Genomic DNA, 16,081 nt, shown 5'->3' with positions numbered 1-16,081 from the left:
CTTTCAAAAGTTGTGACCTGCCCCTTTCCCTCCTATTACAGACATGTCTAAGAGTCATTAACATTAAGGGGTAATATTTTCATTGTGCCAATGTTAAATATTATTATATCTGTTACAAGTTTGTCAACAAGGACTGCAACTCAAGTGAAAAAAAATTTTTTAATGAAATAGGAACTTTTAGATAAATTCTATTAAAAATAATTGTAATTTAGGTGTGTCTGTCTAAAATAGTCTCTCCAAATTTGGGTAACTTAAATTTCTAGAGTTGGGCTATACTAAGTAATAAAATTTATTAAATGGCTAGGTCATTTCCAAATGAAATAAAATTCTGAAACACTGATTACTTAAAACTAATTTCCTCTTACAGAGAAACTAAAGAGATTTTTGACTATTAATAAATAATATTAGGTGCCATCCTGAAATGTTTTCTATAAGAAAACAAAAGCTTTTAGAAATTATCACTGGTACCTATGGTCACCAGTCTATAGGATACTAATATAAACATCCATTCTTGGTTGCTTAAGGAAAGTAGGAAGTGTGTTTTCGGTAAAGAAGGTATGAGGAAAGGAACTGCATTTTATGAAGGGAAAAGGAAGTAGGCCCGACTTACAGGTGGCCATTTCAGGATGGGAGAACAAAGTATTGGGTACAGAAAGTGGTAAGAACTTTTGTAGAAAGTGGACCCTGAGAAAAGTGTTTTGTGCATGGTTCAGTTTAGTTCAGTTCAGTCACTCAGTCGTGTCCGACTCTTTGAGATCCCATGGACTGCAGCACGCCAGGCTTCCCTGTCCATCACCAACTCCTGGAGCATGGTTAGGACTGACTAAGTTTAAAATAAATTAAGTTTACTTTTAAATAAATTCAAAAGTAAGCTGGCGCAAAACGTTGGCTTTTATCTCTGTTAAGAGAGACACCCTTTCTTCAGATGTTGAACTGCCTTGATGAGAGATTTAAGTTTCTTTATCTCTTAAATGATCTGTTCTGAAATCCTTTATAGTGTGGCTAAATGGATAGCTATTGTTTCACAATGAGCTATAATCCTATCTGAGTGTTCTAAACCTTTTTGATATTTGTTGACAAAACTTCTTAAATCATTCTAATGAAGCAATATTGACTTCTAGCTAACTTTGGGATTGGAGAAGGAAATGGCAATCCACTCCAGTACTATTGCCTGGAAAATCCCATGGACAGAGGAGGCTGGTAGGCTACAGTCCATGGGGTCACAAAGAGTCGGACACGACTGAGCGACTTCCCCTTCCCTAACTTTGGGATGCTTCAGAGGTCCCCTGAAACATCTCAAAGAGATATTAAACTAATTAGGTTCATTTGTATGCAGAATTATGTGGGAAGTATTATCACATGAGTAATAACTTATATTGTATGGTAAATCTTACTAATATAGGTATCCTAGAAACTATACGGCATTCCTAAGATTCTGATATGTCTGAGTAAAATGTTATCAGTCATAATTCTAGTTACTATCTTAAAATATTGTCATAGCACTAACCAAGTTTCACAAAAAATGTTTACTCCTCAAGATTTACAGAAAGGCATGTGTGCTCAGTCATGTCTGACTCTGCAACTTCATGGACTGTAGTCAGCCAGGCTTCTCTGTCCATGGAATTTTCCAGGCAAGAATACTGGAGTGGGTTACCATTTCCTTCTCTAGGGAATCTCCCCAACCCAGGAATCGAACCCATATCTCCTCTGTCTCCTGTATCATTAGGCAGAATCTTTACCAGCTGAGTCACTGGGGAAGACTTTTGGATAAATACTAGTTTCTGAACTGAAGCTGAAGCTCTGATACTTTGGCCACCTGATGCGAAGAACTGACTCATTGGAAAAGACCTTGACGCTGGGAAAGATTGAAGGCGGGAGGAGAAGGGGACAACAAAGGATGAGATGGTTGGATGGCATCACCGACTTGATGGACATGAGTTTGAGCAAGCTCTAGGAGTTGGTGGTGGACAGGGAGGCCTGGCGTGCTGCGGTCCATGGGGCTGCAAAGAGTCAGACATGACTGAGTGACTGAACTGAATGGGAAATCTGATGACTTCACAAAAGTTAACAAAAGGACTGAAAGAACTGGCAAATATGCTTATAACTTTTATGCTTTCTATCTGAACAATTATAAGTTTGAATCTGTGTTTTCCAGGAGTAGGGAAAACCTTCCCCTTAAACTAATTATGATAGTAATTTAGTAAAATTATACTTTGTAAACAAATTGAAACATTTATCTTTCCTCTCTCTCTGACCCCTCCAGAGATTGGAAACTTTTAGGTTTAGGAATTCACTTAGATCTGTTAGGCAAAACCTGTGATAACCCTTTGACATGACTTTCCTATCCCTGAAACGTTTTATTTTAAAAGTTCAGTCTGAGACTCTATAAAAGTTTCAGTAAAGCAAAAAAAGTTTACGGTCAGTTATGGTTATATAAATCATCAGCCCACTTTTATTGAGACCAGACCTATTCTCAAGCAAGTATTAATTTGTTTATATTTGGTGAAAATTGTTAGGGTTCACAAGAGGCTCATGGTATACAGTGAAAATATGGCGCATTGTGGTGACCTGACAAACAAGGGATGAAGTCACAGTGGCCACATTGCCCTAGCGGGCATCCTGTTTTTCCTTAAGACAATATCCTGTTTTTCTCTGCTGGTGCCAGTTTCTCAAGACTATGTGACCACCCGACCGTGAGACCCCTTCAACTAGACCTGACAAGACCCCAGCTGCCGGCTAAAGATAAACTGAGGCCCCCTCCCTCCGGAGCACAATTTCCCATCTATAGGGTATAGGAAGGGTTGGCTGTAAAGGAAGGGTACTGGTTTTTCTCTAAAGCCAGTCACTTTCTTTCTCTCTTCCTACAATAAATCTTTCTCTGCCTGAATGCCTGGCTCGCTCTCTTTTTTCCACACTCGCCTTACACCGTGCATCAGAGCAAGCCTGATGAAACCCTTGTGGTTCCACCACACCAGCTTATAGAATCCAGGCCTGGCTATCAGAGCCTCTTTGGCACTGCCAACAATGATGCCCAGAAGGTTGCCACCTCCCTCCCTGCTCAGAATGTGAGCAGCACTCTCCTCGTCTGGTGAGACCATCTCTGGGAAGAGAGGAAGGTGGTTAGGTATGGGCTGAGAGGCCAGGAACTGCTTCGAGGGGAGGGTGTGGTGAGTCCCTACACACTCTATCACTGCAACTGGGAGTTCCCTGAGGACTAGGACTGAGTCATTCCCCTCTTCCCAAACCCTCACCAAGCTCACTGCTGAGCACAGATGTGGGAAGTGCTTCCCTGTGTCTAGTCTCCTTCTCTACTATACGTGCTCTTAGAGGAAATACATTCTTAGAAACCCTCCCTAAGATCCCTCCTTCAGGCCTCCAGCCCTGGTCTTCCTGGGCTCCCAGGTGTGGGAAGATTCAGCCCCTGACATGATGTAATCCCTGAGGAAGGGAACCAGGAAAGTCTAATTCAACACGGTCAAATGTGAGCAAATGACAGGAAAAAATGAGAAGCCTGTGCTATGGGTACACAGGTTGGTAAAAGCTCCAAAGGCCAGTATGCCAGGGGGTTGGGCACCAGCAAGGTAGTTCCTGGAGGGGTCCAGCTCGGTGGTCTTGACCAGCTGCAGGGACAGCAAGCTGGTGAACTGGCGCTGCATCTCGTACCCCCCAACCCAGTCTTCCTGCTGAATTTCTGTGCTGACCTCTTCTATGTGTCCCCAAGTGCTATCACACCCTCATGTGAGTGTCCTGAGATTAGAGACTGTCTGAGGATCCTTGTCCCCAGTACAGGACTGGAGCAGAGGAGATGCTCTGGGAGACTGTGGAATGAAGAGGGAGAGAACGGACCCACGAATGGATGAACCTGATACAGCCAACCAGGGAAGGGAGGCCTCTGCCCAAGGCAGAGGTAGGACTCTTAGGAGGGTGACAGGGACACAAGCCCCTGTCCTACGTGAAGGGAAACCTTATCCCAGGCAGAGCCCGCCCAGAATGAAGGAGCCATCACAGGAGGGAGTGAGCATCTCTCCAAGGACTGTGGCAGCTGGAGTTCTGTCCCGGGTCAGGGCTGACCCCTGAGTTCCTGTGACTCAGTGTAAGAGACCCCAGGGTGCAGGGAAGAGGGTGCCAGGAGGAGGGGCATGAAGTCCGGTGATACCCACAGGTGTGGGTGGAGAGGGGCCAGGGAGGTGTCCTGACAAGTCTGCAGCACTTCCTGACACCAGATCACAGCCTGCCCACAGCACTGCACCCCTGATCAGGCCTTGGCCTGTGTAGACACTGATGCTCCAGGATAATGAAATCTTCACAGAGAAACCCGGCTCCTGGACTGACCTTCAGCATGAGGTGGAAACAGATTGTTCTTGGGGAAAGATTGCTTGATTCTCCACCATTAGCTCTTTAGGAAGCCTATAGGGTGTGTTTAGAAAACTCCAGTGCTCAGAATTAATCTCCTAATTTCCCTAGAAACTCTACCACTAGGCAGTGGCTCATAGAATCACAGCGCAAAGGCTTGTAATGTGGAGTAGGCCCAGCAGAGTTGTTAGGGCAAGGAGTGTGGCTTGCCTGCCTTCAAGCCAGCAGCCACTGTAGCCGCCACTGACAATGGGCCTTGAAAGGAATTCAGGATGGAAGAAAACAGGATACTGGTCACAGAGAGTGAGGATGCACATCACAGGAATGATTGCAGTGAGCCCAGATTTTGCATCTCCCCACATGTAGAAAAGCATGAAAATCATTAACTGGAGATGTCTGCTTTTTGTGACTGGCAGAAATCTTTTGATGTTTCTCTACATAGCTTTCTGTTTTTTTTTTTTTTCCCCTCAGCAAAACTCAGAAGTCCTGACCCTCCGTTACCTTTTAGAACAGCTCCTCAGAGATTTCTGAGAGGCTATCTCCCAGCTACAGTCCTCAGTAAGGTCTTAGAACAAAACACCTGACAATTTTTAGTTTGTGCATTTTTTTTCAGTAGACAGCAGAGAATCTCTGGCCCCGCTACTTCCTGCCACCCTAAGATCCCTGCAGGGACTGCTCTGTGAAGCTCTGTGGATGACTTGAAAGTTCCCCTGGGAGGTAAGGGAGCCCAGAAATCTGCCTACTACAGCCCCCTCTGGAGGCCTGAGCCCAGGACTGGGGACTCAAAGTGCCTGTCATCTCTGCCTCTGCTGGCCACTTGGTGGTACTGCCTGCCTTCTGCAGATGGTGCCACAGGCCTGCAGTGGCCTACAATCCTGAACACTGTGCACATGGAATTTCTGCAAATCAACTTCATGTACCACAGTGTCAATAGTGCCTGAGTTTTGAAACCCTCTGAGAGAGATGCCTGGCTAGAGGAAGGACAGAACAGACGTAGATGAGACAGTCACAGAGACGCTCAGCACTGTTTTTCTGCCAAATGTGCGATTGACAGCACCTCCAGGTGTGAAAAGAGACCAAGATGCTGTCTGCAGAAGGCCCGAGAATGATGTGATGTCTCATGGAATCCACACAACCCAATTATGTATGTGGCAACATTTCCACTTAACACGTGAAATCGAGGCTCAGAGAGCATGTGTAACTAACCCAAGGCCATTCAGCTGGTATGTTGCAGAACCTGTATTAGAACCTATGATGTCCACCCTCAGAGGTGACACCATATACATTCTTCTCTCCTGTGTCCAGAGAGGGCCACCTGTCCCTGCCTGCCTCCTCTCTGTCTTCACTGCCTTCCTCTTCCTATCCCCACTAGATAATTAACCATCACAGGTGCTTACATCCAAGGGTACAGTCTGTCTGGGATTCAGGAAAGGAGTCAAAGTTCAGCTCACTCAAATTCAGGGGCCTGCATCACTAAGGACTGAGCTTTGGGTCCAGGATCAAGTGTCCAAATGGGCATGAGGTACCCTGGGTTAGAGGGTCAGTGGCACTCAGAAGAGGAGTCATCAGATTGCTTAGTGGATCCACGGGGAAATGGATGGATGGATGGACAAAGCTCTGTCCAAGGAGACCCAGTTTATCAGAGTTTGGGCAGGATAGATCCTGAGGGCTCTCTGTTCTGCTTCTATTCTCAGAGCTAATGTACAAACTTTAAAAACAGTATAAAAAACAAAACAAAAACCCTGTCTCTATGTCCTTGGTCACACCTTCCTCCCTCTTGGGGTGTCAATCTCATCATCTGATAAAGTGTGGACTAGTTGGTCTCTTAAAATCTTACATTTGTATGGATTCCCTCACCCCAAACTTAGGCTACTGAAGGCTTTACACCTGTAAAATACATACACCTGCTACAGAGCTACATACACTACAGAGCTCCTTCAAATCCTGTTCATTCATCAGTCATTATATTGACCCAACATCCCTGTAGGTGGGAAACCATCACCAGAGAGAAGCTGACTGTTCCCCAGGCCACATAATGCTGGAAGCCTGGCTCTTGTCTCCAAGCCCAGTATTCTGCTCACTGCACACAGGATCACACTTCCCCATGGACATGTGGGACCCTAGCCACCCCTTTACTCACCGAGATGGGGAAATAGTCCTTCATGTACTTCCTCATGACTCAGTGCCTTACCATTTCACTGTGCCTGCCCCCTGCCACAGCTTGGCTCAATCATCTACAGGATACTGATGATTCAGAATCTTGTTAACAAGAGGGCTATGAAGACCACACTGCAGAGAATGGCTGGGAAGGGAAGCAGGAGCATTAGTGGTCAGTGATGTGAAGGAATGAGGTCTTCCCATTTACACAGCAATAGCAGCACTGTCCTGTCCAGCCCTTACCCCAGGAGGAAGAGGTCAGCTTCCCAAGACTTCAAGGAGACAGGAATGCAGTCAACACCTGTTGTATCATACTGAGAGCCTGAATTTGAAGCCAGGTAGGCCTAAGTCCAAACTCACTTTTTCCCACTGCCCCAGACTGCTTTCTCACTTGGGTCTTCCCCTCCACTTCCCTCTCTGTCTGTATTCACCAGGTGCTCAATAAATGCCTGGTGGAATGTGACAGGATGAACTCTTTCTAGTATCCATTCTATGAGACCCCAGAGAAAAGAGATATTTGTTCAATCCGGCCCACTTCCTGTCTACCCCCAGCCCATCTTTCCATAGATAAATCCTATATTCCATAGATAGATCTCCCCCTTCATCTCAAGTCCTCACATGACTTCTTATAACTTTGAGGCTCAGCTCAAGCAGCTCAGCCTGACTTCAAGCTCCCCACTGCTAACTTGATCCCCTTCTTGCTCCAGCCTCACCCACCCACATGCACCCCAAATTCTGGCTACACTAAGCTGCTCAGTGTTGATACAACTCCCTGAGCTCTTTAGTTTTTGCTCAGCTCTTTCCTCCACTGCCAGGCCCTGTCCTGCTGAAGGAGGGAGAGAGGAAGAGGAGAACTCATGCCTGGCCTGTCCGTCAGGAGTGCAACAGGACCGGGAGCAGACTCAGTGAAGAATTTCTCCCAGATTTAGGATTCTGAGTCCCTTTCACAGGCTAATCCTGGCTTCAACTCAGAGTCAGGTGATCTGTGGGGCTGTCTTTAATCTGATGCCAAAGGAGCCTCATTCTTAGAAAATATCGTGTCTCTACATTCCATTGCCTCCATTTGACACCATGCACTCAAACTCTTAAAGATCAGCCTTCACTTGTATTCCAGTTAAAAGTAGGGTAAACAGCCTGACGTTCATGGCTGACTTCCAGGAGGAAGAGAGTTTTGACCCAGTCTGCTGCTGCTAAGTCGCTTCAGTCGTGTCCAACTCTGTGCGACCCCATAGACGGCAGCCCACCAGGCTCCCCCGTCCCTGGGATTCTCCCAGTCTGAACAGTAGTAAAATGCAGAAGCCAAAGTAGGCTGGCTGCCAGGTGTGGGACAGCCATGCACAAAGCACAGATATTGCTGCCCTCATGGTGCTGACTTCAGTGATTTGTTTTGGGCACTTTGTTTTGTCTTTTCATTGTTTATGGGCTTCCCAGGTGGCTCAGTGGTAAAGAATCTGCCTGCCAATGCAGGAGATGTGGGTTCCATCCCTGGCTGGGGAAGATACCCTGAAGGAGGAAATGGCAACCCATTCCAGTATTCTTGCCAGGAAAATCCCATGGACAGAGGAACCTGGCATTCTACAGGCCATACGGCCACAAAGAGTCAGAGATGACTGAGTGCCTGATCACCCAAAATATATTTAACATAATACTTATCATCAAAATAATTTTTTAAATTTCATTATTTTTTAAAATTTTCATTAGAGTATAATTCATTTTAGTATTGTGTTAGTTTTGGGTGTTCAACAAAGTAAATCAGTTATATACACACATACACTCTTTTTTTTTAATTCATTTCTCATATAGACCATTACAGAGTTTTGAGTACTTCCTTATGCTTTGTAGCAGGTTCCTATTAGTTATCTGTTTCATATATAGTAGTGTGCCTATGTCAATCTCAGTCTCCCTGTTTATCTCTCCCCCATTACCCACTTGTAACCATAAGTTTGTTTTCTACATCTGTGACTCTTAAGTTCTGTTTTAAATAAGTTAATTTGTATTCTTTTTTTCTATTCTGCATATAAGCAATATTATATAATTTCTGTCTTTATGTGTCTGACTTACTTCACTCAAGTGTAACAATCCCTAGGTCCATCCAGGTTGCTGCAAAAGACATGGTTTTTCATTTTTTATGGTTGACTACTATTCCAGTGTGTATATGTACCGCATCTTCTTTATCCATTCCTCTGTTTATGGACATTTAGGTTGCCTTCACGTCCTAGCCATTGTAAACAGTGCAGCAATAAGCATTGTGGGGCACATATCTTTTCAAATTATTCTTTTCTTGACAAAGGCACTATGGAGAACAGTATGGATATACCTCATAAAACTAAAAATAGAGCTACCATGGGATGCAGCATACCCACTCCTGGTCGTATACCCAAAATGACTTTTAAGTGTACTGTTCGACAGCATTAAATTCATTCACGTTGTGGTCTAATAATCACCATCGTTCATCTCCAGAACTCTCTCATCTTCATAGACTGAACGTCTATACCCATGAAACAAAAATTCCCATGTCCATGTCTAGAGAATAAAACCTAGCTGTTAATAGTGACTCCCTGGAGGGTAAGATTTGGGGAAATTTTCCACTTCTAGAACAGAATGTGTTTGGAACTATTACAATAGCAGGTATTCATGTTTCAGTGAGAAAACAAAAGCTTAGGAAAATTGGGGCATTTCCAATTGACTGGAAAGAATACGCCCAACCGCAACCTCTTCCTCACTCTCAGGTCACCCATTAACTCCTGAGAGCTGGCCAGATCCTAAGTTGGAAGTATTTTCAGTCCGTGAGAAAGGAAAACCCCTTCATTCCCCTCATAATACCAAAGAAAAAATGTAAAACCCCACTTTACCCAGAAAGGGTGTGCAGGTTGGCTAAGCTCACAGAGCAAGCCAGTAGGATGGAACCAGGCATTCAATTCTACTAGTATGTCTCCCAACATTCATTCAATCAAAAAAAAAGGTTAATGGACACCAACTCTTCTAGGAGTTGGAGATGCAGCTGAGAACAAGACCAAGTATTTGAAAGGAGCTTTAAATACTGTGTGAGTATTTGAGCTACAGAGGAGAGGAAAAAAGAAAACAGAACAAACAAGTAACTCACTAGAAAGTATTTGTTTCTGGGCCCTGAGTCCTTGGGGACAGGTCCCTATTGACCTTTCTGGCCACTTCTTTGCCATCTCCCCCAAATGCCTGCTCTATGTCCAGTGTGAACCAGCTTTCACTACATGTGCAGCATTTACTGGCCCACTGGGACCCCTTACTTTCATGCCAGGCTGTACATTCTGCCTGTGGACCATCTCCTAAGTATCCTTAGAAAAGGTCCCCTTCTCTCTACCCACTACCAGCCTCCCTAGACTTAGGAAAGTCTTCTTTCCTTAAAAAGCCAAATTGTAAATAATCAGACTTGTGACTCCTTAGGGCAAGTTGGAGAATATTACATAGGCAATAAATCATTTAAAATACAAGCTTTTAAAATGTAAAAACCATTTTTGGCTCATGAGGTGTACAGATACAAAAAAATCAGGGGGTCGGATTATGTGGTTTATGTGGTGATGGGTTTATGTAGTAATCCCGTTTGTAGATTATAACCTTGTAATTGAGCAGGATCCCTGCGACCTTCTGAGTGACTTCACTTCACTTCACCTCCTAACCTTTGTCAAAGAATTAATTATTCAGGGAAATAATAAATACAGAGAAAAAGTGAAGTGAAGTTGCTCAGTCATGTCTGACTCTTTGAGACCCCATGGACTGTAGCCTACAAGGCTCCTTTGTCCATGGAATCTTCCACTCAAGAGTATTGGAGTGGGTTGCCGTTTCCTTCTCCACAGGATCTTCCCAAGCCAGGGATCAAACCCGGGTCTCCTGCATTGCAGGCAGACTCTTTACCATCTAACCCACCAGGGAAGCCCAACAGAGACAAAGGATAACAGTCAAGCAAGACAAAACAATAATCATTTAGCCATTCAACAGTGTTAAGGACCTTTAGTTCATCTCTAAGGGCTATAGATAATATTCTGAGCCTTATCTTTGAGCTTTTTCATACTGATCAGTATCCTATCATTTTGCCTTTTCATACTGTTCATAGGGTTCTCAAGGCAAGAATACTGAAGTGGTTTGCCATTCCCTTCTCTAGTGGACCACATTCTGTCAGATCTCTCCACCATGACCCGCCCATGAACAGTATGAAAAGGCAAAATGATAGGATACTGAAAGAGAAACTCCCCAGGTCAGTAAGTGCCCAATATGCTACTGGAGATCAGTGGAGACTTAACTCCAGAAAGAATGAAGGGATGGAGCCAAAGCAAAAACAATACCCAGCTGTGGATGTGACTGGTGATAGAAGCAAGGTCCGATGCAGTAAAGAGCAATATTGCATAGGAACCTGGAATGTCAGGTCCATGAATCAAGGCAAATTGGAAGTGGTCAAACAAGAAATGGCAAGAGTGAATGTCGACACTCTAGGAATCAGTGAGCTGAAATGGACTGGAATGGGTGAATTTAACTCAGATGACCATTATATCTACTACTGCAGGCAGGAAACCCTCAGAAGAAATGGAGTAGCCATCATGGTCAACAAAAGAGTCCAAAATGCAGTACTTGGATGCAATCTCAAAAACGACGGAATGATCTCTGTTCGTTTCCAAGGCAAACCATTCAATATCACAGTAATCCAAGTCTATGCCCCAACCAGTAATGCTGAAGAAGCTGAAGTTGAATGGTTCTATGAAGACCTACAAGACCTTTTAGAACTAAAACCCAAAAAAGATGTCCTTTTCATTATAGGAGACTGGAATGCAAAAGTAGGAAGTCAAGAAACACCTGGAGTAACAGGCAAATTTGGCATTGGAATACGGAATGAAGCAGGGCAAAGACTAATAGAATTTTGCCAAGAAAATGCACTAGTCATAACAAACACCCTTTTACAACAACACAAGAGAAGACTCTATACATGGACATCACCAGATGGTCAACACCGAAATCAGATTGATTATATTCTTTGCAGCCAAAGATGGAGAAGCTCTATATAGTCAGCAAAAACAAGACCAGAAGCTGACTGTGGCTCAGACCATGAACTCCTTATTGCCAAATTCAAACTTAAATTGAAGAAAGTAGGGAAAACCACTAGACCATTCAGGTATGACCTAAATCAAATCTCTTATGATTATACAGTGGAAGTGAGAAATAGATTTAAGGGCCTAGATCTGATAGATAGAGTGCCTGATGAAATATGGAATGAGGTTCGTGACATTGTACAGGAGACAGGGATCAAGACCATCCCCATGGAAAAGAAATGCAAAAGAGCAAAATGGCTGTCTGGGGAGGCCTTACAAATAGCTGTGAAAAGAAGAGAAGTGAAAAGCAAAGGAGAAAAGGAAAGATATAAACATCTGAATGCAGAGTTCCAAAGAATAGCAAGAAGAGATAAGAAAGCCTTCTTCAGTGATCAATGCAAAGAAATAGAGGAAAACAACAGAATGGGAATGACTAGAGATCTCTTCAAGAAAATCAGAGATACTAAAGGAACATTTCATGCAAAGATGGGCTCGATAAAGGACAGAAATGGTATGGACCTAACAGAAGCAGAAGATATTAAGAAGAAATGGCAAGAATACACAGAAGAACTGTACAAAAAAGATCTTCATGACCCCGATAATCACAATGGTGTGATCACTGACCTAGAGCCAGACATCCTGGAATGTGAAGTCAAGTGGGCCTTAGAAAGCATCACTATGAACAAAGCTAGTGGAAGTGATGGAATTCCAGTTGCGCTATTCCAAATCCTGAAAGATGATGCTGTGAAAGTGCTGCACTCAATATGCCAGCAAATTTGGAAGCTCAGCAGTGGCCACAGGACTGGAAAAGATCAGTTTTCATTCCAATCCCAAAGAAAGGCAATGCCAAAGAATGCTCAAACTACCACACAATTGCACTCATCTCATACGCTAGTAAAGTAATGCTTAAAATTCTCCAAGCCAGGCTTCAGCAATATGTGAACCATGAACTTCCTGATGTTCAAGCTGGTTTTAGAAAAGGCAGAGAAACCAAAGATCAAATTGCCAACATCCACTGGATCATGGAAAAAGCAAGAGAGTTCCAGAAAAACATCTATTTCTGCTTTATTGACTATGCCAAAGCCTTTGACTGTGTGGATCACAATAAACTGTGGAAAATTCTGAAAGAGATGGGAATACCAGACCACCGATCTGCCTCTTGAGAAATTTGTATGCAGGTCAGGAAGCAACAGTTAGAACTGGACATGGAACAACAGACTGGTTCCAAATAGGAAAAGGAGTACATCAAGGCTGTATATTGTCAACCTGTTTATTTAACTTATATGCAGAGTACATCATGAGAAACGCTGGGCTGGAAGAAACACAAGCTGGAATCAAGATTGCCGGGAGAAATATCAATAACCTCAGATATGCAGATGACACCACCCTTATGGCAGAAAGTGAAGAGGAACTAAAAAGCCTCCTGATGAAGGTGAAAGAGGAGCGTGAAAAAGTTGGCTTAAAGCTCAACATTCAGAAAATGAAGATCATGGCATCTGGTCCCACCACGTCATGGGAAATAGATGGGGAAACAGTGGGAACAGTGTCAGACTTTATTTTTCTGGGCTCCAAAATCACTACAGATGGTGACTGCAGCCATGAAATTAAAAGACACTTACTCCTTGGAAAGAAAGTTATGACCAACCTAGATAGCATATTGAAAAGCAGAGACACTACTTTGCCAACAAAGGTTCATCTAGTCAAGGCTATGGTTTTTCCTGTGGTCATGTATGGATGTGAGAGCTGGACTGTGAAGAAGGCTGAGCACCGAAGAATTGATGCTTTTGAAGTGTGGTGTTGGAGAAGACTCTTGAGAGTCCCTTGGACTGCAAGGAGATCCAACCAGTCCATTCTGAAGGAGATCAGCCCTGGGATTTCTTTGGAAGGAATGATGCTAAAGCTGAAACTCCAGTACTTTGGCCACCTCATGGGAAGCGTTGACTCATTGATCTGATGCTGGGAGGGATTGGGGGCAGGAGGAGAAGGGGATGACAGAGGATGAGATGGCTGGATGGCATCACTGACTCGATGGATGTGAGTCTGAGTGAACTCCGGGAGTTGGTGATGGACAGGGAGGCCTGGCGTGCTGCGATTCATGGGGTCGCAAAGAGTCGGACACGACTGAGTGACTGATCTGATCTGATCTCTGATCTTTGAGCTGTTTGCAGATACTGAGCAGGTAGAAGAATGCTTACCAGCCGGTAGATCTCAGACCATGAGGAATCAGAGGTTGGTGATGTTGTCTCCCAGTTTTCACACCAAGACGACTGGTGCTGATCATGCACCCAGCAACTCTACCTCACCCAGTCTCTAACACTGTACCCTGAAAATCATGGGGGACTCAATTATAGTTTGAGTCTTAGCTACCCGAACTCCTTGCTTGGCCCTGCAATAAATGCTACACTTTTGACCATAACCCAGTGTCAGTATATGGGCTTTACTGTGGTCCCACAAGCAGACCCAAATTTGATTTGGCAACAACTGCTCCCTGTCATCTATCTCCCCAGACACCCCAACACTGTAGATTCCTGGATTGCAGCCTGTTGCACCCAGATTGGACCATGTCACTCTGGTACCTAAGCCTTCCTGGGGCTCCCCTTTGCCCTCAGGATAAGGGAGAAGGTATAATTTCTTGCTCCTGGCACCAGTAGGCTCACATCCCATTTCTCAGCTGCTGTAGCTCCAGGCCCAGAAACACTCACCTCCCTGTGCTGTTTCTGACACTCCCAGGTCCTGGGCTGGGCTGGAAGTGAGCACAGATAGTCTGACACATTCCTGCTGGCAAAGCTCCCCCAAGGCCAGGTGAGAAAGTTGTCCCCCATCCCAGTTAATCCCCAGGCAATGAGATCAGCAGCCCCTTTATATCTGTGTCTTTCTCCTAAAAATGCACCATGTACATCCGAAGTGGCTGGTGCCCATGGTGGGCCATTCCCATCTCAGCTCACCTTACCCAAGATCAAGCAAGAGAGAATCCACTGCAGGTCCCCAAAAGTCTGAAACCTGTGCTCCCATGACACCAACAAGGGTGCAAATTCCACCATCCTGGTTCCTCTTCTGACTCTGGAGGCTTCTCTGAGCTCTGAGACACCTTCTGGTTTTTATTTCAGCCAGAGGTTGTCTAAGCATTTGCGAGGGGTGTGGGTAGGTATCCAGACCAGCCCTAAGGTCTCACTGTGCCTGATCCAGCAAGGACTGATTTCTTAGGAGAAACCTTTGCAACCACCTACCCTGGACCAAGTTGAATAGGGAGGAAGATAATTACAGTTCACTACTCAGGCAATACTTTATCTGCTAGATCACCTTTGCTCAAATCTTGCCCCTTACTCGGCAAGTGAAGCACCAACTATAGAGTATTCCCGTTCTTTTCCCACCCACCCAACTACTTGGCTGCAATAACTGTTTCCTTTCACCTGCCAGGTCCACTGTTCTTTTCACAAATGTGCAGTACCAGTTTCTACCTAAACACCTCTCAGCCCCACCACTTCTTACGCCTCTTGCCCTATTCTGCACCTCACCTGCAGAGCACAACTCCTGCAAGAGCCGTCTGCATTCCACATCCTTCCCTCCCATTCTGTTCTCCCTCTTCTAGACTTCAAACATCACTGTTTCATGGAACTGCCTTTGACAAGTTCACCAATGACCTCCATGCTCCTGAATCCAGTGGTCAATTCTCAGCTCTCATCTTGACCTCTCAGCAGCCTCAGACACAGCTGGTCTGTGGACACCACAATCTCCTGGTTTCCCTCTTGCCTCTTTGGCAGCCCCTGTGTCTCCATGGTAGCTCTTATCCTTTACCAGGCTAAGTGTTTGGGGTCCCTCCTGCCTCCTCAGTCCCTGGACCCTCTCGCTTCTCTCCACTCTCTCTCCAGCAGAAACCTCATCCAGGCTTATGGCCTCGGAGTCTGTCTATAGGACCACACTTCCAAACTGCATCTCCAGCTTAACATCCCCCTGGGCTCCAGACTTGACTGTGTAGGTGGGTACTTGACATCCTCCCTGATAGTCTGCTCAGAACCTCCATCACAGCCTGTCTAAGACTGAATTTGACTTCCCCTCTTGTTGGGCTGCCAGACAGAGTCGAACCCGACTGATGCGACTTAGCAGCAGCAGCAGCATCTGCTGCAGCCAGTACAGCAGGTAGGGATAGAAAGGGGTCAACTCACAGTTTGGGAAAAAGAAACTAGAGACAGAATTAAAGTTTTAGAGATGGGACCAGGGGACTCAAGACCTCTTGGATCAAGAGCCCTGTTCCTCAGAGCCCATCACTTTTCCTTAGTGTCTTGGCAAGCAGAAAATAACCGTTGTGCTATGAAGTCAGCCTCCTGTGCCCCCAGTCACGTCTCCCATTTTACTGATTACTTTAAACTATCTTTGTTATTTTCTTGTACAAGGGCCTTCACCTAGCTGGAGGTCATAGACCCACATATGCCTTGGGAAAACATCTTAGTGTGTGCACAAGCAGTGTTCTGAACTTGCGCTGACCTGGTGTTCCAATGTCCACACTACGTTTTTCCTTA

General features: G+C 44.9%; 1 pseudogene; it reads right to left on the bottom strand.

Annotated features, from left to right (window-relative positions):
- Positions 1-2,861: 2,861 nt before the first annotated feature.
- Positions 2,862-14,605, bottom strand: LOC129627856 (2-acylglycerol O-acyltransferase 2-like; annotated as a pseudogene).
- Between the last annotated feature and the right edge of the window lie 1,476 nt (positions 14,606-16,081).

The sequence above is a fragment of the Bubalus kerabau genome, chromosome 15, assembly GCF_029407905.1.
Source record: "Bubalus kerabau isolate K-KA32 ecotype Philippines breed swamp buffalo chromosome 15, PCC_UOA_SB_1v2, whole genome shotgun sequence".
NCBI classification, from domain to species: domain Eukaryota; kingdom Metazoa; phylum Chordata; class Mammalia; order Artiodactyla; family Bovidae; genus Bubalus; species Bubalus kerabau.
This window is presented reverse-complemented; position numbering and strand designations above follow the sequence as displayed.